The 22,053-nt window shown below is 39.8% G+C and overlaps 1 protein-coding gene across 1 annotated transcript in view; it reads right to left on the bottom strand.

Annotated features, from left to right (window-relative positions):
• Positions 1-22,053, bottom strand: part of KCMF1 (potassium channel modulatory factor 1) — an 81,712-nt gene that overhangs the window by 41,806 nt on the left and 17,853 nt on the right. The gene's annotated exons all lie outside the window — the stretch shown is intronic.

The following is a 22,053-nucleotide window of genomic DNA, read 5'->3' as shown; positions in this document are numbered from 1 at the left end:
AGATGTTCTACCAAGTGAGTCAGCCAGGCACCCCTATTTATAGTTTTAAAAAGGAAAACCCCAAAGGGTGATACAGCCTTTCCATTTGAATAAATTGTTAGGTAGAATAGAGCTGATGGGAAGGCAAGGCCAATAAAAGGCAGCAATCTGTCAAGGAACACAGTAACAAAGAGCACAAAAGGAAACTGACCCCACCTGGAATTTGAAGGCCTGGGATTATATAGTATTTGTCAGTGACAACTTATTTTGACGTCTAGTGCCATGTAATTTGGGGAGTAGACCCTCTTTTTTACTTTAGCAAGAAATCTAAGTACTATCTCTTTATGGCCCATGCATTTCTAATAACTGTGACTTTAAAAAAAGGAGCATATTATATCACATACGCTATACAATAATTTTAATATTGAGAACAGTACAGAGATCTATGCCATTAAAACAATTTTACAATGATAACAATTCTGAAGGAGAAGCTTTTTGTATTTAGGTGGTTGAAAAATCATGCAACCCTTTGAAGAGGATCTCAGATGAACATGGAAGCAATTAGAAAATGAAGTATTGTAAAAAAAAAAAAAAAAAAAGCAGAAGTAGCCAGCATTAAAGAAGATGGTTAAAGGATATTTTGAAATATCTGGAGACATACCTCAAGCAAAATTGCTGGAGGAAGGAATTTAAGACAAATTTTAAAATGCCTCCCAAGCTGGTAGTGAGAAGCTTTACCCCTTTCTATTAAAGAATCACAGAGGAATCATGCCTTGCAAAGGTAAGGCATGATTCTTTTCTTTAACTCTAGGAATTACAAAAAAAAAAAAAAAAAGCCTTACTTATTTTTAGAATTAGGGAATTTTTAAAAATAAAATATATATGTAACTATACATGTTTATTTTTTAAAATCTCTGCCATATGGTTAAGGGAGAAAGTCAAGAGGAGAGAAAACTGGGTAAAGAGAGCCATATAAACATACCATTCAAGAAAAGACTTCTAGTTAGAGAGAGTCCAGGGGCAGAGAAAGAAAAATGAGAAAGAAGTATACAGTTGGGAGAGGGCAAGATTCAGAAGGAATAGAACTGGGCGACAAAGAGGAACACAGGAGTAAGGAAAGCACAGAGAAGTTTGGTAAGTAGGTTTGTAGTACTTGTGCTCTTTACACTTAATATACCTGTGTGAAATGGATACATTTACTTGGCAATTTACAACAGCCCTTTCTGTATGGTGACTCAGCTTTTTTACATTTCTTTTAGTGTTTTAGGTAGAATTCTACAAGTTGTCATATGTAACAATAAGGAACATCCCTCTATCCTTTCATTGAGTATCTACTATGTGCCAGATACAGACGTGAACACAAATCTTTGCTACATAGAGCTAACACTCTAGTGATATGAGTAGCAACTTCTATCCTTATTTACCGTGTGCCAGAAAGTTTACATATATTGTTTTTTTAATCTTCACAACAATGTTATGTAGTTGCGAAGTGTGATAAAACTTCTTTTGTGGCTAAGGATGATTCAAAGCCAGTTCATTTTTTTTTTTTTCATTTTTTTTTTAATTTTATTTATTTATGATAGTCACATAGAGAGAGAGAGAGGCAGAGACACAGGCAGAGGGAGAAGCAGGCTCCATGCACCGGGAGCCCGACGTGGGATTCGATCCGGGGTCTCCAGGATCGCGCCCTGGGCCAAAGGCAGGCGCCAAACCGCTGCGCCACCCAGGGATCCCTCAAAGCCAGTTCAAATCTGCCTCAAAAAGTGAACAGAGAGGCAGGGGTTGGACGTTATATTGAGTTCCTTATGCATTTTATCAAGGAGGGAAGTTAAATTCACCGCTGAAAGTTTCCTACATAGAGGAAGAAGTTGGTTCATTCTGGAACAAATGATTGGTCTGCTTGGTTTTAAAGAACTGGACTACCCTCTTATTTCACAGAAATACATCCCTGAGCAAACAGAAACTCATCTTAGTAACAATGACCTGCTCACTCATGAACTTACGAGCAGCCTTTCAGTAACTTATCTGGAAATACAGAGGCTTCTACGTTACTCTATTATTATTAAATTCAGCCATGATTAGAGCTGTGTTCTGGCTCACATAAAATGAAAGAAGAGGAGGTATGTAAGGATTTTGATGAATTACCTGTTGAACGAATGAAAAGAGGATGTTTTCCTAGAGTCATAAGGTAAGAGCTCAGAAAGAGAGAAGGGAAAAGGGATTAATGTGTGTAACAGACTTCTTGATGTAAGAATGACTGAATGATGAAAATTGAGGGGGAAGAGAAAGGAACTGAACAACAGGTTCTTGTTTCCTATAGGAGAAAAGTAAATGAGTCAGGTAAAAACTCTGTGCCAAAGACTCCTAGACACCAGCCAGCAGTCAGCAAGCAACATCTGCCCAGCAGAGCTTGGCTGCCAGCTGTAACAGATGATGGGGCTGGCAGTGGGAAACAGGTTACTTATCGTCAGTTACAGTTTTATGTGTAAATAAAAAAAATAAAGGGGCAGCCCGGGTGGCTCAGCGGTTTAGCGCCGCCTTCCGTCCAGCGCCTTGATCCTGGAGACCCGGGATCAAGTCCCACGTCGGGCTCCCTGCATGGAGCCTGTTTCTCCCTCTACCTGTGTTTCTGCCTCTCTCTCTCTCTCTCTCTGTCTCTGTCTCTCATTAATAAATAAAATCTTTAAAAAAAATAAAAAATAAAAAAAATAAAAACCCAGAATTTGCATATATATGTGCAATTTGGTGTAGTTGCTTTAAACAATGCTCAGTGCACAGGAACTCCTGCTCTGTTTGAAGACCCTCCCTAGGCGGGTCTATGGGCAAGGCAGAGTGCTCCAGCCCTCTCAAATAGGTATCCTGATCATTTTACAGAAAATATCTAGGGCTCACATTTTGCAGAGATTTGGAAAAGAAAATACTAGTAAAAAAAACACTACATTCAAACCTCTAGGGCTAAAGAAATTAAAACATGTAAATAGGCATAACACGACACAGGAGAATGTCCCTCAGCTCATCTCTACCCGGCAATGTTCCTTCAATAATCAATCAGTGTTTGACCCTGATGCCCCAGGCTCCTCCAGAAAGGGTCTGGTTACTGAACTCTTCTTTTACAGATAAATAAATTGAAGAGACAACCACTTTCCTCCAAAAGCACACAGCCAGTAAGTGGCAAACCAACGATTACTATGCAGGATAATCTACTGAGGCAAGCCTTTTGACAACAATAAATCTGTTTGTTTCAGAAGTGTTGATGTCTTTGGCACTTTTTACTTGCTATAATGTAGAGACAAAATTTCAGTAAGCTGGAAACATGTCTGTCTAGCTTCACTCCTTCAAATCACAGCAGATCAATATAACTCTCAGATATATAGTTTATTTTTCATTTTTGGTCTTTTCAAACATTTCAGGAAATCTGATATACATGTACTTTAAGACATGGGAATCAACAACCTATGACATATGACACAATCACACACTGAAATACTACAACACTGTGCTCTGACGAACTACCAGACTCCCACATATCAACATTGTTGGTCCCCACAAAAAAACAAGTTGCAAAAAAGGATACGTACCATAGGGAACCACTTCTGTAAATTTAAAAATACACAATATGTGTATGTGTTCTATGGACACATACATATGTGGAAAGCATACTGAAAAATGGACAGAAAGGATACATATCGATTGCAAGAAGTGATATCTCTGTGGGGTAGAGAGAGGGGGAAGTAAATAGAACCAAACCAAGGAAGGATATAAAGTGGAATTCACCAGTATCTGCAAAGTCTTAATCCTGTGTTGAAAATGTTTTCTTAAAAAAGAAAAAAAAAAATCAACGAACATGGACAAATTCCCCATCTCATCTTAATCTGTAAAGCAACATGGGAGAGGACTTTTAGACACAGGATGGCTTGTTTTTTTTTTTTGTTTTTTTTTTTTAATAAATTTTTATTTATTTATGATAGTCACAGAGAGAGAGAGAGGCAGAGACACAGGCAGAGGGAGAAGCAGGCTCCATGCACCGGGAGCCCGACGTGGGACTCGATCCTGGGTCTTCAGGATCGTGCCCTGGGCCAAAGGCAGGCGCCAAACCGCTGCGCCACCCAGGGATCCCAGGATGGCTTGTTTTATGCAGAGATAGAAATGGGTAAAAATAGCTGACATATGAAATTATGAAATAAAACTTTTTTTTTTTTTGCCCCAAAGATGGGTTCTATATCCCATACTGGTTAATTATTCTTGCTGAAGTATAAATTAGTCACTGAGTTTCAAGCTAAGCATTCAAGAATGACTTCTCTTAAGCACCATATATGATCTTGGCATGCTAAACAACTCAAAGATACAGTGATTATCATACTACTGGACACTGACAACAGGGTGGAGGAATGGTTTAGAATGCTTTCCCATCGTATACTTGGCCAATAAGTACAAATAGGAATAGGGGACTTACTGTTTGGAAAAGAATCTCATTTAAAACAACTAAAAGGTAAAATATATTTAATGGTATTCCCCCCCACCCCCCACCAAATTCCCCCTTGAATCCCTGGTCTATGGGTTAAACATTTTTAAATGGATTTTCTGCAACTGTTTGAGGGAAAAGGGAAGAAAACTGGATATCCTTAATATACCACAAGATGAACGAAAAGGGAGCAGAAAACATATTGTTTAATGGTATCTATTTAATGATATTTGAGCTAGAAATTTGTGCAGCTGCGCTTGTGATAAATTCCCAGTCAAGCAAGGCACATGACAGCTCTTTCTATTGTAGTGGAAAAGATTTGTCCTGGATCAATACTAGGAGCTCATTTTGCACTGACTTACCTCAACACATTATTTTAATCAACAAAAAATTTTGACCACCAACAATACCCATTCAGTGCTTAAACTTTAATGGGAAATAAAGATATGTAAATAAGCAAACTACAGTATGAAGCGTGACTCAGGGACAGAGAACTATGGAAATGCATCCAACATACCAAACAACAACAACAACAATAAAAGATGACCTGTTCTGGGGTGCCTGGGTGGCTCAGTTGGTTGAGCATCTGATTCTTTTTTTTTTTTTTTTTTTTTTTTAAATTTTTATTTATTTATGATAGTCACAGAGAGAGAAAGAGAGAGAGGCAGAGACATAGGCAGAGGGAGAAGCAGGCTCCATGCACCGGGAGCCCGATGTGGGATTCGATCCCGGGTCTCCAGGATCGCGCCCTGGGCCAAAGGCAGGCGCCAAACCGCTGCGCCACCCAGGGATCCCAAGCATCTGATTCTTGATTTCGGCTCAGTTCATGATCTTGGCTCAGGTCATGATCTCGGAATCGTGGTATCGAGCCCTGCACCAGGCTCCGCACTCAGCACAGTCTGTCACTCTCCTTCTGCTCCTCCCCCCACTTGTGCAGGCTCTCTCTCAAATAAATAGATAAATGAATAAAAATAATTCTTTTTTAAAGATGACCTATTCTGGTTGGAAGTGTACAAGAAAACCCACAGTTAGTCACCCTCTGACACAACTCTTTGTATGATGCAGTTCCTGAGGTACTTTCTCTTCAAAACATTGAAAAACCACTTCAGGTCCCTTTCTTCCATCTTACCTACACAGAACAGTTACTCCAAACTCATTCTCAGAAACCCACCACATAGCTTTAAGACAAGAATTCAGTCACTACTTCCTCTTGTCTAGGCTAACCAATTTAAAATCTAACAGGTCCTCAAATATGTTACCTTCAATTGTTACATTATTTTTCTTTAGTCTGTTCTAGTTCCTTCACTGATTTTAAACTAAAGGGACCTAGAGCAGACATTAAACTTTGGAGAGGACTAAGAATAATTAACACAAAGTACAGAGAATGCTCTAGCACCAGGAGAAAAGAGGCAGCTTACATCTGGTTGAAGAAGCATACTAGTCTAATTTTAGATGTTACGTTTGAGGTGATAATGAAACTGGTAAGCAGGAAGATACTGTAAACAGGCTGATCTTTGGGAGATTCCCTTAAAGAGAGGACATATCTCTATCAGGGAGAGTGATACACAATATGAGGAAAGGACAAATGAGGAAAATGAACAGTGCTTACAGAGTTTGAAATAAGTCTCTAGGAAATCAATGGGTATTCAAATATAAATACCCAAAGCTAAAAATAAAATAAAAACATTGGTCTTAATATAAATATTACTCATGTTTCTTCTGCCCTCCACTTATGAGCATTTCTAGCCATGATTCTGAACAGTCTGACCCAGAATAGGGCACTATAGAGAATATGCATTCAGGCTGACAATATTATCAACAATGACTTTGAAATGCAACACTCAAAAGAGCAGTTTACTCACTTAAAAAAAAGTATGGCAGTAACTCCAAGGTACAAAATTCAAGAGCAAACACTGGGAGCAGGTAAACAAATAACTTTATTGGCAAAGATCTGAATTCTGCTGGACTGCAAAGATTACTTTCTTCATCAGTTAAAGAGAAACAAAAGCATACAATAATCTTTCTATATTGCAGCGCTGTCACAGATATATAAACATTAATTTTTCTTCCCTACCTTCACATTTCAAGGACATCTGAAGGAAAGTAGGGTGCTGGTTTTACTACTATTTCTCACCTTCTAGCCTACCCTTCTGTACCCAGCTTTGCAATGCTGGGTCTAGGAGGTGGTTCTTAATCAGGGGCCATTTTTCCCCCAGGGGATATCTGGCAATGCATGGAAACATTTGGGTCGGAGGGAGGGAGATACTGGTATCAAGCAGATAGAGGCTAAATATGTTACTTAACATCCTACAAAGCACAGGACAGCCACCTGGCCCAGGGTCTGCAAACTTGATTATTCAAACTCCTTTGGCAGCTGGCTTCTGGTTTACATTCTGCCAATGAGAGGCCCTAGGAGAGAAAGCATCCTTCCAGCAGAAGATGGCCTCCGGCTCCAGCATTCTCATCACCAGCCAGTTGCATCACACTCATAAAACTCCAGTAAACCCATCTTTTCCTTTTTTGTAAAGATGGAAATGTCTACATCTGTACTGCCCAAAGCAACAGCTACTACCCATTAAAATACCCCACCAGCTGAGAAGATCTAGAAGCAGTGATGCTCCAGCAGCAATGAGCACATAGACCATCCCTGGAAAAGGATGATTTCAAGGGTTGGGGCAAGGCAAATACATGAGCTTGTAATATCTAGTTCTACAATGAATGATACAGAGGGATGGATGGATACATGTCAAAAGGATACAGAAGAAACCTTGGTGGGGTTTCCATTGGCCAAATCTGGGATAATCTGAGTACCAAGATAAATAATAAAAGTTCTAGATTATAACCCATTGAATATAGGAATCCACATGTCCATACTGATACACATAAGTAAGAAAGTCAAAGAGAAGGAAATAGGGGGACATTTTCTTATGGTGAAGGAAACAGGAAAGAAAAAATATTTTCCTTATGGCTGATATCTAGATTAAATATGCAGATTAGTTACTCCTAATTCCTACTTCACCAGCACTGGACCTGTGCTGTCCAGTCTGGTAGCCACTAGCCCCTATGATTTTTTAAATGTGACTATAGATTGAATATAATTTAAACTTCAGTTCCACACTAGCCACATTTCAAGTGCTCATGTGGCTAGTGGCTACTGCACTATACAGCAAGGCATCAGACAAATGGCATTTGAGGCTGAGCCATAATTTTGTGAAGATAGAGTCTAGAACAGATAACAAGGTAAGATCTAAATCTGTTCTTTTCTGAAACTCTTAAAATTTAGTACTGGAATTAAAAAAATGACAATTTCATAATGATATGAGTAAATAATAGCAATAAAATTTGGAAGCTGGAAGATGGATGAGTGGTAATGGAGTTAGGAAATTGAAGATAGCTCAATCCTGGGATGCCTGGACAGCTCAGCGGTTGAGCGTCTGCCTTCGGCTCAGGTCCTGATCCCAGGATCCAGGATGGAGTCCTACATTGGGCTTCTTGAGAGGAGTCTGCTTCTCCCTCTGCCTATGTCTCTGCTTCTCTCTCTCTCTGTGTCTCTTATGAATAAGTAAATAAAATCTAAAGAGAAGAAGAAGAAGAAGAGGAGGAGGAGAAGGAGGAGGAGGGAGAGGAGGAGGAGGAGGAGGAGGAGGAAGAGGAGGAGGAGGAGGAGGGAGCTGAATCCTAATATGGGTAAAGGAGAAAGCTAAGAAACAATCCAATTTACAGTGCAGATGTAACAATATGTCCAGGACTGGCAGTATCAGGTACCACCAGAACGAAAGGGAAGAGAACTGTACAAAGATGGAAGATGTAAAAGCTGAGAAGCAGTTAAATTTCTTTTTAAAAAAGTTTTATTTAAATTCCAGTTAGCATACAGTGTAATATTAATTTCCGGTGTACAATATACTGATTCAACACTGCCTTCCTTAATCCCCATCACCTATTTCACCCATCTCCTCACCCATCTCCAATCTGGTAACCATCAGTTCTCTATAGTTAAGAGTTGAGAAGCTGTTAGATATTTTTTTTTTTTTTAGTTTTTATTTATTTATTTGAGGGAGAGCAGGAGAGCACAAGCAGAGGGAGCAGCAGAGGGAAGGGAGAAGACTCCCCACTGAGCAGAGAGCCTCATGTGGGGCTCGATCCTAGGACCCCAGGATCATGACCTGAGCAGAAGGCAGACACTTAATCGACTGAGCCACCCAGGCATCCCTAAATTTCTTTAAAAGAAAAAAAAAAAAAAAAAAAGAAAAAGGTTTTATTTATTATTTATTTGAGAGAGAGAGCACGAGCTGGGGTTGGGGCAGAGGGAGAGAATCCCAAGCTGACTCCCCCAACTGAGCAAAGAGCCTGACATGCAGCTCGATCCCACAACCCTGAGGATCATGACCTGGGCTGAAATCAAGAGTCAGATGCCTAACTGAGCCACCTAGGTGCCCAAGAGGCAGTTAAATTTCTAAGTTGCCTTTCCTCAAGAAAGTGGCAACAAAAACCACCAGGAAGGGAAAAAACAAAACACCAGGAAGCTAGATGGTGAAGGGGGAACCCCCAGAATCACTACTCCTCATCAGAGCAGCGACACTTAGAGCCATACATACCAAGTGGTCACCATCCAGATCCTGAGGCTACAGAATGTTTTACACTGTTTACTGAAGTTGAATACCATTTAGACAAGTACACAAATCATAAACACACAGTTTGATTTTCACAAAATGAACACTTCCTGTGTAACATCTAGATCAAGAATCCCAAAAGTCTCCCTCACATCCCTTCAAGTAACCACCCGAGTTACTATCTTGAGTTCTAACATTCTAGGGTAATTTTCCATTTTGTTGACATATATGTATAAATATACGTACATACATATTAATACCTGCAGTGCTTTCAGTCATTCATGCACATTACCAGCTGAGGTTTAAAAAACTCAACACTCTACTTTCTTGTTTCTGTCTTTATACTGCAAAGAAGGGTCTTTTTCACAGTCCACTTAATGCCATGCTTTTCACCTTTTTGTACTGTTTATAGGTGGTTTTAGTGTTTCAAATGGGGGTTAGGGGCAGAAGGAGAGAATCCCAAGCTGTTTCAAATGGCCCCTAATGGTACTGCTGCAGCACTGTCTGGTGTTCCTATGCACCATAAGGCTGTGACATGTGTTACAGAGAAAATATGTATTAGATAAGCTTAGTTCAGGCATGAGTTATATTGCTATTGACTGTGAGTTCTATGATCATAAATCAACAATATATATTAAATAAGTTGTCTTTCAATAAAATCACTTATGAAAAACAAGACTGATCTATTGATGAAAATGTGACCAGAAGCTTACAGGAACCTAACCCTGAATTTACTGTAGGAGCAACTGTTCAGTATTTGCTAATTCAGTGTTCATGGAAACTTCAGAACCGAACTACCACAAGTAACAGGAATCAACTATATACACACACAATCATATTGTATTGTACATTTTTTTTTTTTTTTTGTTAATCTGATGACAGAATGGCACCCAGGGAGTCTGTCTAGCCCAGACTCAGCTGCTTGTCTGGATTTGGTTGGTCACAACTGTGTGCTGAGTAAGTTCCTGTTCTCCCCTCCAGGACAGAGGTTCAGCTGAGGACCCTCATTTCACCAAAGTGTTCTGCTCTGGCGCTCATGAGAGCAGGAGGTGAGGGGATCCCTGGGTGGCTCAGTGGTTTAGCGCCTGCCTTTGGCCCAGGGCGTGGTCTTGGAGTCCCGGGATGGAGTCCCACATCGGGCTCCTGGCATGGAGCCTGCTTCTCTCTCTGCCTCTCTCTCTCTCTCTCTACGTCTATCATGAATAAATAAATAAAATCTTTAAAAAGAGAGAGAGAGAGAGAGAGAGCAGGAGGTGAGCCATAGTGAGCAGCCATCCTCATACCACATCTCTGCTATAAATCTACCCTGGTCCACACAATGGCCCAGCCAAATCCCCCCATCTGGTGGCCCTGAGTTTCCTTCTGGGGTTCAATCATGACCTCACTGAATGACTTCTCCAAAGAGTCTCTCAGAAACTCTCAGTGAGGCTGAAGGCAGACTGTTCAGCTTCTCCTGTCCTCAGAGATTTCACCCAATAGTGCAAACTGCCCTTTCCTCACACAGCGAGGTTGGAGTTTGCTATTCCATGTTTCATAACTAAACAATATCTTGCTTATAGGAATAGATATATTGAGAGTTAAAATATAGAGAAAGGCAAGACATGATCAAGACAAAGTTCCAGATAGTGAGCATGGACATGTTTGTTAGATGATCTACTTTTTTATATGGGTGATGGAAACAAAGATCTTTGTTTTATCTTTTTACTGAATACACCTATTTTGTACACTCTTCTGAACATATGACACATTTCTCACACATATGTAAAAACTCCATTTTTAAAGAAAAGGACTGACTTACTGGCCATATATCTTAAAAATGGTAAATCCTATTTAGATTATTTTTTTTGAAGAGCTAGAAACTTTTTTATTTTTTTTTTAATTTATTTATTTATTCATGAGAGACACAGAGAGAGAGAGAGAGAGAGAGAGAGAGTCAGAGGCATAGGCAGAGGGAGAAGCAGGCTCCTCGCAGGGAGCCCAATGTGGGACTCAATCCCAGGACTCCGGGATTATGCCCTGAGCCGAAGGCAGACAGACACTCAACCACTGAGCCACCCAGGCGTCCCTAGAAATTTCTTTTAAAAACTGTAAGAGGAGGGATCCCTGGGTGGCGCAGCAGTTTGGCGCCTGCCTTTGGCCCAGGGTGCGATCCTGGAGACCCGGGATCGAATCCCACATCGGGCTCCCATTGCATGGAGCCTGCTTCTCCCTCTGCCTATGTCTCTGCCTCTCTCTCTCTTTCTCTGTGACTATCATAAATAAATAAAAATTAAAAAAAAAAACTGTAAGAGGATCGGATGCCTGGATCTCTCATGAATAAATAAATAAAATCTTAAAAAAAAACTGTAAAAGGATACTTTTATTACCTCTTAGTGGGTGAGTGAGGAGGTAAGTGAGGACTGTCTAAGCAATACAGAGAACCTGAAACCATAAAAGGGGGGAGCACAGTAAATTCGACGAGAGGTATACAACTTTAATATTGGCAAAAGATCGCATAAACAAAGTCAAATGACAACAGATGAGGAGAAATACAACAAATATAACAAACAATGGGCTCTTAAAAATTAAGAAAAAGACCAACAGGAAAAAAAAAAAAAGAAAAATGGGAAATAAGATATGACCAGGCATTACAGAACAGGAAGTATGTGATTCAAGTACATCCTTGGTAATAGAAGTATCTAAAGTCCTCCAAAATTTCCAATGCCATTCATAAAAAGGTCTAATTTCAGTAAGGCTCATGAAAATCTTAAAGTAGAAGATTCAGGCATGACCAGAAAAATGAAAGTAAGCTATCAAGCCTGTGAATCAAAAACTGGCTTCATTCTTAGGTAAAACTGACCTTCCTCCTACCAGACCTTCCTCCAAAAAATTCAATTGTTCTCATTTTGCAAGAGTTCTAGCTTTAGGCACCACCCACAGTCAACACAGAAGTAAGACTGAATCAGGCCTTCACTCTTTGCTAACAACATTTTAGCTTCCTCACATAGTTAAATACTTGCTACATCTTTTCTTTTGCCCACTTATTTTGCACCATTATAAGGTCCTGTACTTGACCCTATCCTAGCTAATGTTTTTAAAAGTGACTTAGGCAATGACAAAAAATGTAACGCTTGTACATGAAACAGCTAAAACAGAGTGACAAGAGACATTCAAAGAAAGGTGAATGGGTGTGCCAAATTGAATTTTTAAAAGTCTCGTAAAGTCTTGTTTTTAGAATAAACAGCCATCCATGGGCTAAAAAATTCTAAAAGAATTAACTAAGCAGAACTTTGTCTTCAGTATTAGCTTAAGATGGGATGAAAAGGCTAACAAAAAGCCAGCAAATAAACAAGCTCAGGTTGTATTAACAAACATAAGATACATTACTGTAATATTTCCAAAATGTTTTACTCTTGTTGGACTATATGTGAAGAACTGCATTCAGTTCTGGATGACTTGTTTTAAAATGAGAAACAAATACACCATAATGACAAAATGGCAAAGGTTCTAAAAACCAAGTCAAGAGAAATTACTAAAAGACAAAAGGAGCTATCTACCAGAAGAGCTGAGAGTGGGTAATGCATAGGGGATGTGACAGCTTTAGACAGAGCTAGCGTAAGAAAGTAGTGCACTGGTCTCTGCAGCTACTGAAGTCAAAACCAGAAGGCACTAAATGGAACGTGCTTCCCTGTACTGGATCCTATGACAGAAAAAGGTTATCAGTGGAAAAACTAATAAAATCCAAGTCTACAGTTTAGTCAAAATGTACCAATGTCAGTGTAGTAGTTTTGACAAATATGTCAGGGTAACATGTTAACATTAGGAGAAACTGGTTGAGGGGTATATGGGAAGTCTTTACTACCTTTGCAACTCCCCTGTATACCTGAAATTATGACAAAATTAAAAAGTTATAAAAAGAAAGAAATAAAAAGGGAAACCGTTCAACAAATGACTTTCAAATAGTGTAGTGAATGCTCTTATCAACACATGGGTTGTGTTTAGAGATTAGACAAACTGAAATGTGCCTTTGAAAAGATATCCGCATATTTCAGGGGATACTTGGTACCATTTAAATTGGAGGTCAAATGAATTTAGTAGGGCTACCAATATTTAACTTGGAGTCCAAAAGCCAGAGTGTAAAGAAAAAAGCTAACTGAAGTGGATCCATCAATGCTAGGGAAATAATCTTACCTTTCCAATAATGTTGCAATTGATTCTTCTGCTAGGTTTTTGTTTTTGTTTTAAGATTTATTTTAGAGACAAAGAGAAAAAGACAGAGCATGAGTGGGGGGAGGGGCAGAGAGAAAGAGAAAAACCTCAAGCAGACTCCAGGCTGAGTGAGTAGAGCCTGAGGTGTGGCTCAAACTCATGAGCTGAGCCAAAATTAAGAGTTGGACGCTCAACAGATTGAGCCACTCAGATACCCTTCTACTAGTTTTAAAGAGGATCCCCAACACCTTCTGTAAGTGTTTTTCAAACTATAGGTCATGACCACATGAAATCAGTTTAGTCACAGTAGCTCTCCCTGGAGGTACCATTCCCAGGTGGCATGCTGGAACTCTGTGAGGGGTATTTTTTGGTCATCACAATGATTGTGGGGTACTACTAGAGTCTACTGGAGAAAGGTTCAAAAGATACGTGTCTGGAAATGCAGTAAAGAATTGTCCAGCAACCCAATAAGATATGCCAAATCTTCCACCAGACATTCAGTTGGGAAATATAATAGCCTTTAAAATTATTTAATCATACTACTAGACTCCATTTCTCCCATAAACACAAAATATCTTTTTTTAAAAAAGATTTTATTTATTCATGAGAGACACAGAGGCAGAGACATAGGCAGAGGGAGAAGCAGGCACTATGCAGGAAGCCCAATGCAGGACTCGATCCTGGCACTCTGGATCACGCCCTGGGCCAAAGGCAGACAAAAAATGCTCAAAACCCAGGCGTCCCAAAACAAAATATCTTTTGCAGCCTTAGTAAACACTTATTCTCCAGGTATGCTACTATCTCATAAGAAAGACCATTTTGCATTTTTAGAACTCTACAAAAGACTGGTATTTCAGAAAATCTTGATGAAGTTGTTTGTAGTAGGTGACTTTCTAGTATAGCATACCTATACCAGATGGCTTTTATAGCTGTGATTTTCAAATAGGTAAAAAAAGACTCCTCTGAATAGATTTATTTTCAAACATTTAGTAGGGAATTATGCAGCAGAGGATTCTTTCTGAATATTAAAAAAAGTATTTCACATTGGGGTGCCTGAGTGGCTCAGTCAGTTAGGCATCTGACTCTTGGCTTTGGCTCAGGTCATAATCTTGGGGTTGTGGGAATGGGGGCCCATGTAAGGCTCTGCGTTCAGCATGGAGTTTGCTTGAGATCCTCTCCCTATCCCCCTGTTCGCAGGGTTGCTCCCTAAAATGAATAAATCATTTTTTAAAAAAGTATTTCACATCAAGGTTGTTCTATATATATATTTTTTGTGGCAGAATGATTAGAAATCTATGTTGCAAAAATTAAATGTTAAACTTTATTTGGAATTGGGGATCCCTGGGTGGCGCAGCGGTTTGGCGCCTGCCTTTGGCCCAGGGCGCGATCCTGGAGACCCGGGATCGAGTCCCGCATCGGGCTCCCGGTGCATGGAGCCTGCTTCTCCCTCTGCCTGTGTCTCTGCCTCTCTCTCTCTCTCTGTGACTATCATAAATAAATAAAATAAAAATAAATAAAAATAAAAAAATAAACTTTATTTGGAATTGTTATTCTTTTCTTTTTTATTCTAACAATGTCTCCCAAAGTCTACCACATAACCATTTTTCTTTTCCCAGTCTAGCCTCTACTCCCTACTATTTGTCAAAGGATATGCTTTCCACCAGGGTTAAAGACTAGACTAAGGTAATATAGGTTGCTAATGGTAGACTCCACCAGGTTTTCTGTTGGACTTCACTTTCTTGTCCCATGCCAAGTCATTTCACAGGGAATTATTATTTTTTAAAATTGTATTTAAATTCAATTTGCCAACATATAACACCCAGTGCTCATCTCATCATGTGCCCTCCTTAGTGCCCGTCACCCAGTTACCCCATCCCCCTACCGACTTCCCCTTCTGCAACCCTTTGTTTCCCAGAGTTAGAGTCTCAAATGATTTGTCTTCCTAATTTTCTCCCCCTCAGTGTCTGCCCCTTCTCTAATGGTCCCTTTCACTATTTCTTATATTCATAGGGAATTATTTTGACCCTACACTTAAAAATTTTTTTTACAGGGCAGTCCCCGTGGTGGAGTGGTTTAGTGCTGCCTGCAGCCCAGGGCGTGATCCTGGAGACCCGGGATCAAGTCCCACATCGGGCTCCCTGCATGGAGCCTGCTTCTCCCTCTGCCTGTGTCTCTGCCTCTCTCTGTGTGTGTCTCTATGAATAAATAAATAAAATCTTTAAAAAAAAAATTTTTTTTTTACATATTTATTCATGAGGACACAGAGAGAGGCAGAGACATAGGCAGAGGGAGACACAGGGTTCCTGCAGGGAGCCTGATGTGAGACTCGATCCCAGGACCCCAGGATCACGACCTGAGCCAAAGGCAGATGCTCAATTGCTAAGCCACCTAGGTGCCCTGGGACACTACAGTTATAAACAAGGTCAAACTCACTGATGAGTATATGTGCTACTTTTATTTATCCATGTTGACAATCTAATTTGTCTTATGTTATCCCTACATTTTTTTTAAAATTTTTTTTTCTTTATTTATTTATGATAGTCACACACACAGAGAGAGAGAGAGGCAGAGACACAGGCAGAGGGAGAAGCAGGCTCCATCCACCGGGAGCCCGACGTGGGACTGGATCCAAGGTCTCCAGGATCGCGCCCTGGGCCAAAGGCAGGCGCCAAACCGCTGCGCCACCCAGGGATCCCTGTTATCCCTACATTAAATAAGATCATTTCTCTCTTTATATTTTCCCTCTTTTTAAAGCTTCTCTTTTTCTTATTTCATTTTTATTATTCTAACAGTTTTTATTGTACTATCTATATCTAGTTCTTTCATTTTCCCACATTTTATATAGGGTATGTTTTCTGATCTTATTTAAGTCCATATATATTTATTGCAAGTAGATCCAGGCACTCAATGATGTATTTCATTGTAACATCTAAGGTAGCTGGTGACTTATCAATGAACTTTATTTCAGAATAACCAACAGAGTGTTAAAATATTTGTTACACAAATAATTAAGGCACTGGGTCTGAAAGGGTTGACAATCACTAATCTAGTGGATCTTAGGCAGAATTTCTTGAAAATGGAACAAAATAGAAAATTATCAGAGTACAACACAAATAGGGTAGTTTCAGGAAACTTTTGTTTCCATTATATGTGTGTTTTCTGAGTGTTGTAAAAAATGTATTTCTTGCTAAAATTTAGGGTCAAGTAAGTTTACAAGCCACCCTAAAAATACCCCCCCAGACCCCCCAAAACTGAATGGACAAGTGGTCCACAATTCTCCTACAAGGTCCTTCCCCTCTTAGGCTCTCTGCAATCAATTTCCCACTTCCATGTCCTCTTTCTCTCTCTAAAGCACATACAGGGATCCCTGGGTGGCGCAGCGGTTTGGCGCCTGCCTTTGGCCCAGGGCGTGATCCCGGAGACCCGGGATCGAATCCCACATCGGGCTCCCGGTGCATGGAGCCTGCTTCTCCCTCTGCCTGTGTCTCTGCCTCCCTCTCTCTCTCTCTCTCTGTAACTATCATAAATAAATAAAAAAATTAAAAAAAAAAAATAAAGCACATACATTCTCACCTCCCTCACTTCCCACATAATGGTTCAAGTCATCCCCTCAATTTATTTTTTACCTTTTCTGTCTTGAACGCAAGTAAGCAGATAAACAGAGAAAAAATTATGGGCATGGCAAAAAGCCAATAATGTGACCATTTTAAGAATCACATTTTAGCATGTGATTCTTGATCTTGAGGTTATGAGTTACAGCCCCAGTAGAGATTGCTTAAAAATAAAATCTTAGGGCCCCTGGGTGGCACAGCTGGTTAAGTGTCTGACTCTCGGTTTAGGCTCAGGTCCTGATCTCAGTGTCAGATTGAGTGCTGAGCCAGGTTCTGCTGCACTCAGTGAGGAGTCTGCTTGAGATTCTCTCTTCCTCTCCCTTTGCCCCTCCTATTCACACGCTCTCTCTCAATTAAACAAATCTTCAAAAAATTTCATTAAATAAATAAATAGATAAATAGATAGATAGATAGATAAGATAAAGTCTTGAAAAAAAAAAAGTAATCTTTCTAGGCATGATGGAATCCAGAAAGCATAAAGAAAAAGCAGAGATGTATCTACAATAAAATTGACAATCTTTTGGAGGAGTCAAAACACCATATACACACACACACACACACACACACACACACACGGCAAATGCAACTGGGAAAAAAGTCCTATAATATTAAAAAGGTTTAATATCTCTAAGACTGACAACATTCAGGAAGAAAGCAGCAATTCTAATTAGGGAGAAAAATGAGTGCAACAAAAATTTTTTAATGAAAATTAGTCATACCCTATCATCTAATAGTTCTTACTTCTAGGTATATACCCAGACACTTAAAAATTATTAGAATTAATGAGATAATTTAGTAAGAGTCTCTTTTTCTAGGTATAAAATAATATTAGCAAAAAGAAATTAATTTTGAGATGCCTAGGTGGCTCAGCAGTTGAGCGTCTGCTTTCAGCTCAGTGCATGATCCTGGGATCCGGGATCGAGTCCACATCAGGCTCCCTGTGAGGAGCCCGCTTCTCCCTCTGCCTATGTCTCTGCCCCCCTCTCTCTCTGTGTGTCTCTCATGAATAAATAAAATCTTTAAAAAAAAATAAAAGAGATGAATTTTATCTATTTTCAAATGTTTATTTGTAGCGGTTATTTGATTTCCTGTCTTAATATGTTCGTTTAACTGGACGAAAAGAGGGAATATTATTATATTATATTATATATAATATATATAATATAATATAATATTAAAAGAGGGAATATTATTTCTGAGAGGACATTTTGAAAATTTGGTTGTAACAATGACTGCATGTCACTGTGGCATTTGGGAGGTTAATGCCAGGGACTCTAGAAACTTGTATTGTGATGGACAATAAATATCACACAGTGAAGAACTGTCCCGCCTTTCCCATGGCTTTCCCATGGCCTTTCCCAACAGAAAAAAAAAAAATGTCCCAAAGGAGACTGGGACTCAATCGCAGAGTCATAAGTTTGGGCCCCAGATTAGGTGTAAAGTTTACTTTAAAAAATAAAAATAAAAAATAAAAATAAAAAAAATAAATAAATAAATAAAAAGAAGGGACACCTGGGTGGCTCAGCGGTTGAGCATCTGCTTTCGGCTCAGGGTGTGATCCCGGTTCCAGGGATCGAGTCCCACATTGAGTCCCACTTTGGGCTCCCTGCGAGAAGCCTGCTTCTCCCTCTGTCTATGTCTCTGCCTCTCTCTCTCATGTCTCTCATGAATAAATAAATACAATCTTAAAAAAAAAAAAAGGTTAGGGATGCCTGGGTGGCTCAGGGGTTGAATGTCTGCCTTTGGCCCAGGGCATGATTCCAAAGTCTCAGGATTGAGTCCCACATCAGGCTCCCTGCATGGAGCCTGCTTCTCCCTCTGCCTGTGTCTCTGCCTCTCTCTGTGTGTGTCTCTCATGAATAAATAAATTTAAAAATCTTTAAAAAAAAGTCTAAAAAATAAAAATAAATAAAGTATTCCAAAGGAAAAACCTGTTTATAACAGCTTGAACTTAGGGATCCCTGGGTGGCGCAGCGGTTTGGCGCCTGCCTTTGGCCCAGGGCGCGATCCTGGAGACCTTGGATCGAGTCCCACGTTGGGCTCCCGGTGCATGGAGCCTGCTTCTCCCTCTGCCTGTGTCTCTGCCTCTCTCTCTCTTTGTGACTATCATAAATAAATTAAAATTAAAAAAATAAAATCTTAAAAAAAATAAATAACAGCTTGAACTTAGAAGTAAAGTCAGTGTTATATATAGATACTAAGTACTTTTTGCATGGTTTTAACACACACTGAAATCACCAGTAATACAATTGTTTGGGTAAATTGTTTAGAACTTGACACCATGAGTTGTTCAAAAAGAAACAGCATCGATGGCAACTTTGTTTAAAGTATCTGAACTGGCAACATGTCTGTTATGGACTTGCATTTGAGGTTGTCACATTCACAGTGATTCTGTATATAGGTACAACAATCTCATTATTTCCCCTAATTTAATCATGCCTGAGCATTTACATCTTGAAAGATACATTATTTTATTACACATTATTTTGTTATTTTTCCTTTATATTACAGAATTACAATGATTTCTTTAAAGTATGTAAATAAGAGTTTTTTTTTTTTTTAAGATTTTGAGAGAGAGAGCACAAGAGGAGGGAGGGTCAGAGTGAGAAACAGACTCCCCACTGAGCAAAGAGCCTGATGTGGGGCTGGATCCAGGGACTCCAGGATCATGACCTGAGCAGAAGGCAGACGCTTAACCGACTGAGCCACCCAAGTGCCCCAATAAGAGTTCTTTATAGAAAAATCCCAATGAATAAACACAGGAAAATGATAAGAGCTGGAAATTAAACATCTTGCAACCACTATGAAATAACAGATCCAGGCAACTTACAGCAGTGACAGCCAGTGGAGAGACATGCTGACATTTGAACCCATTGAGACAACCAGACATTACAGCCTCTCAACAAGATATAAGACTTATTATGAAATATTTAGCACCTATGAAACATTCTTACCAAAACAAACATCTGAATCAAGCATCTAGAACAGAGTACCACTTAAAAGAAATATAGGGAATGAAAGGAAACATTAAAATGACATTACAAAACTGTAAGCCAGAATGTGGGAAACACTATCAAAGAAACAGTTGTTTCAACAAATAAATAGCATTTTTAAAAACGATTTTATTTACTTATTTGAGAGAGAGAGAGAGAGAGCAGAGGGAGGGGCAGAAACAGAAGAAGAAGCAGACTCCCCACCGAGTAGGGAGCCCAATGTGGGGCTCAATCCCAGGTCCCTGGGATCATGACCTGACCCAAAGGCAAATGTTTTAACTGACTGAGCCACGCAGGCACCCCAATGAATAGTGTTTTTAAAAGAGGACGGGGGCGGGGGGGGGGGGGGTCCCTGGGTGGCTCAGCGGTTTAGCGCCTGCCTTTGGCCCAGGGCGTGATCCTGGAGTCCCGGGATCAAGTCCCACATCGGGCTCCTGGCATGGAGCCTGCTTCTCCCTCTGCCTGTGTTTGTGTGTCTCTCTCTCTATGTCTATCATGAATAAATAAATAAAATCTTTAAAAAAATAAAAAAAAATAAAAGAGGAGAGGGCTATTATAAATATTTTTATTTTTAAAAGATATTCATTCATTCATTCATTCATTCATTCATTCATTCCACAGAGAAGCGGGCTCCCTGGGGTGCTGGGATCAAATCCCACATTGGGCTCCTTGCAGGGAGCCTGCTTCTCTCTCTGCCTGTGTCTCTCCCTCTCTCTGTCTCTTATGAATAAATAATAAAATCTTTAAAAAAAAGTTCAAACTCTAAAAAAGGGAGGGGGTTGGAAATGAGGAAAACCTCCTTTTTGATATAAAACTGACAAAATGTTGGGACGCTTGGGTGGCTCAGTAGTTGAGTGTCTGCCTCCGGCTCAGGGTGTGATCCCGGAGTTCTGGGATCAAGTCCCACATCAGACTCCCTGCAGCAAGCCAGTTTCTCCCTCTGCTTATGTCTCTGCCTCTCTATCTGTGCCTCATGAATAAATAAATAAATAAAATCTTAAAAAAAAAATGGATGTGTTGAAACTCACTAATAGAACAGGGGAATATATTAATTATGTATTAATCTTAGTCGATTTCTTTAAAAAAGTCCAAGAACAGAAAAAAGAGATACAGGATCTCTCCTTAGTTCTGTCTTCAGGTTGCCATAAACCTATGGATCAACACTCTGTGAGCTACTCAACCAGTGAGCAACGCTTACACCATTATCCATCCTGTCATTTAGTAATCTATCCTGTCCTTGAGAACAAGGACAGTCTTAGTCTGATATGCCCTAATGAAGGAAAGACAGTGTCTATGGTGATACCTTGATATATCTATTATAAGTAAACTCTATGCCCAATGTAGGACTTGAACTGATGAGATCAAGACTGATGGGATCAAGAGTCCCATGTTCTACCAACTCTGCCAGGCACCCCTTGATACACCAATTTTTAAAAAGATTTTATTTATTTATTCATGAGAGACACACAGAGAGAGAGGCAGAGACACAGGCAGAGGGAGAAGCAGGCTCCATGCTCCCTGCATGGGACTCGATCCTGGGTCTCCAGGATACCACCCTGCGCTGAAGGCGGTGCTAAACCACTGAGCCACTGGGGCTGCCCCCTTGATACACCAATTAAGCCTAATCAAAAAAAGAGCTAAGTTTGGTACGCTCAGTCTTCGTATATTCCCCACAGATCCTTTTCACAACTATCTATCATGAGCCTTTTCCTTAGCAAATTTCTTCTACTGTTCAAAAAATCTCGAGTGTTTTCATGCCTTGGCCTTCTTATTACATACTCATTTCTGCCTACCACATTGGTCTGGAATGTCTATCTGCTTCTCCCCTATCCAGGCAAGTCCCTTCTCCACAAAGCTGGCTCAAATCCCTTCTCCTCAGTCTCTATGACTTCATCTGAACACTTAGATTTAGAGAATGACAGGAAAGGAAGAGACTATTCATAGCCCTCATTGGCCTATTAATTTTAAGTAGGTAAGCCTTTTGGTATCTCCTGTATTTTTGTCCTTCCTGCTCATTTAGAATACAAATTCTTTGAGGGCAGGGACTATATCTTATATATATGGAAATATATACCTTGCATGTTGTTAGCACTCAAATTATATGCAAACTATTTAGAAGTATGATAAACAGCTGTTTTCTATATCCAAGATGCAAATGATGAAGATAGCTCAAATAATGAGTGCTTTATATGCCAGGTACTAGCCTATTT

This window comes from Canis lupus, chromosome 12, assembly GCF_048164855.1.
Source record: "Canis lupus baileyi chromosome 12, mCanLup2.hap1, whole genome shotgun sequence".
NCBI classification, from domain to species: domain Eukaryota; kingdom Metazoa; phylum Chordata; class Mammalia; order Carnivora; family Canidae; genus Canis; species Canis lupus.
This window is presented reverse-complemented; position numbering and strand designations above follow the sequence as displayed.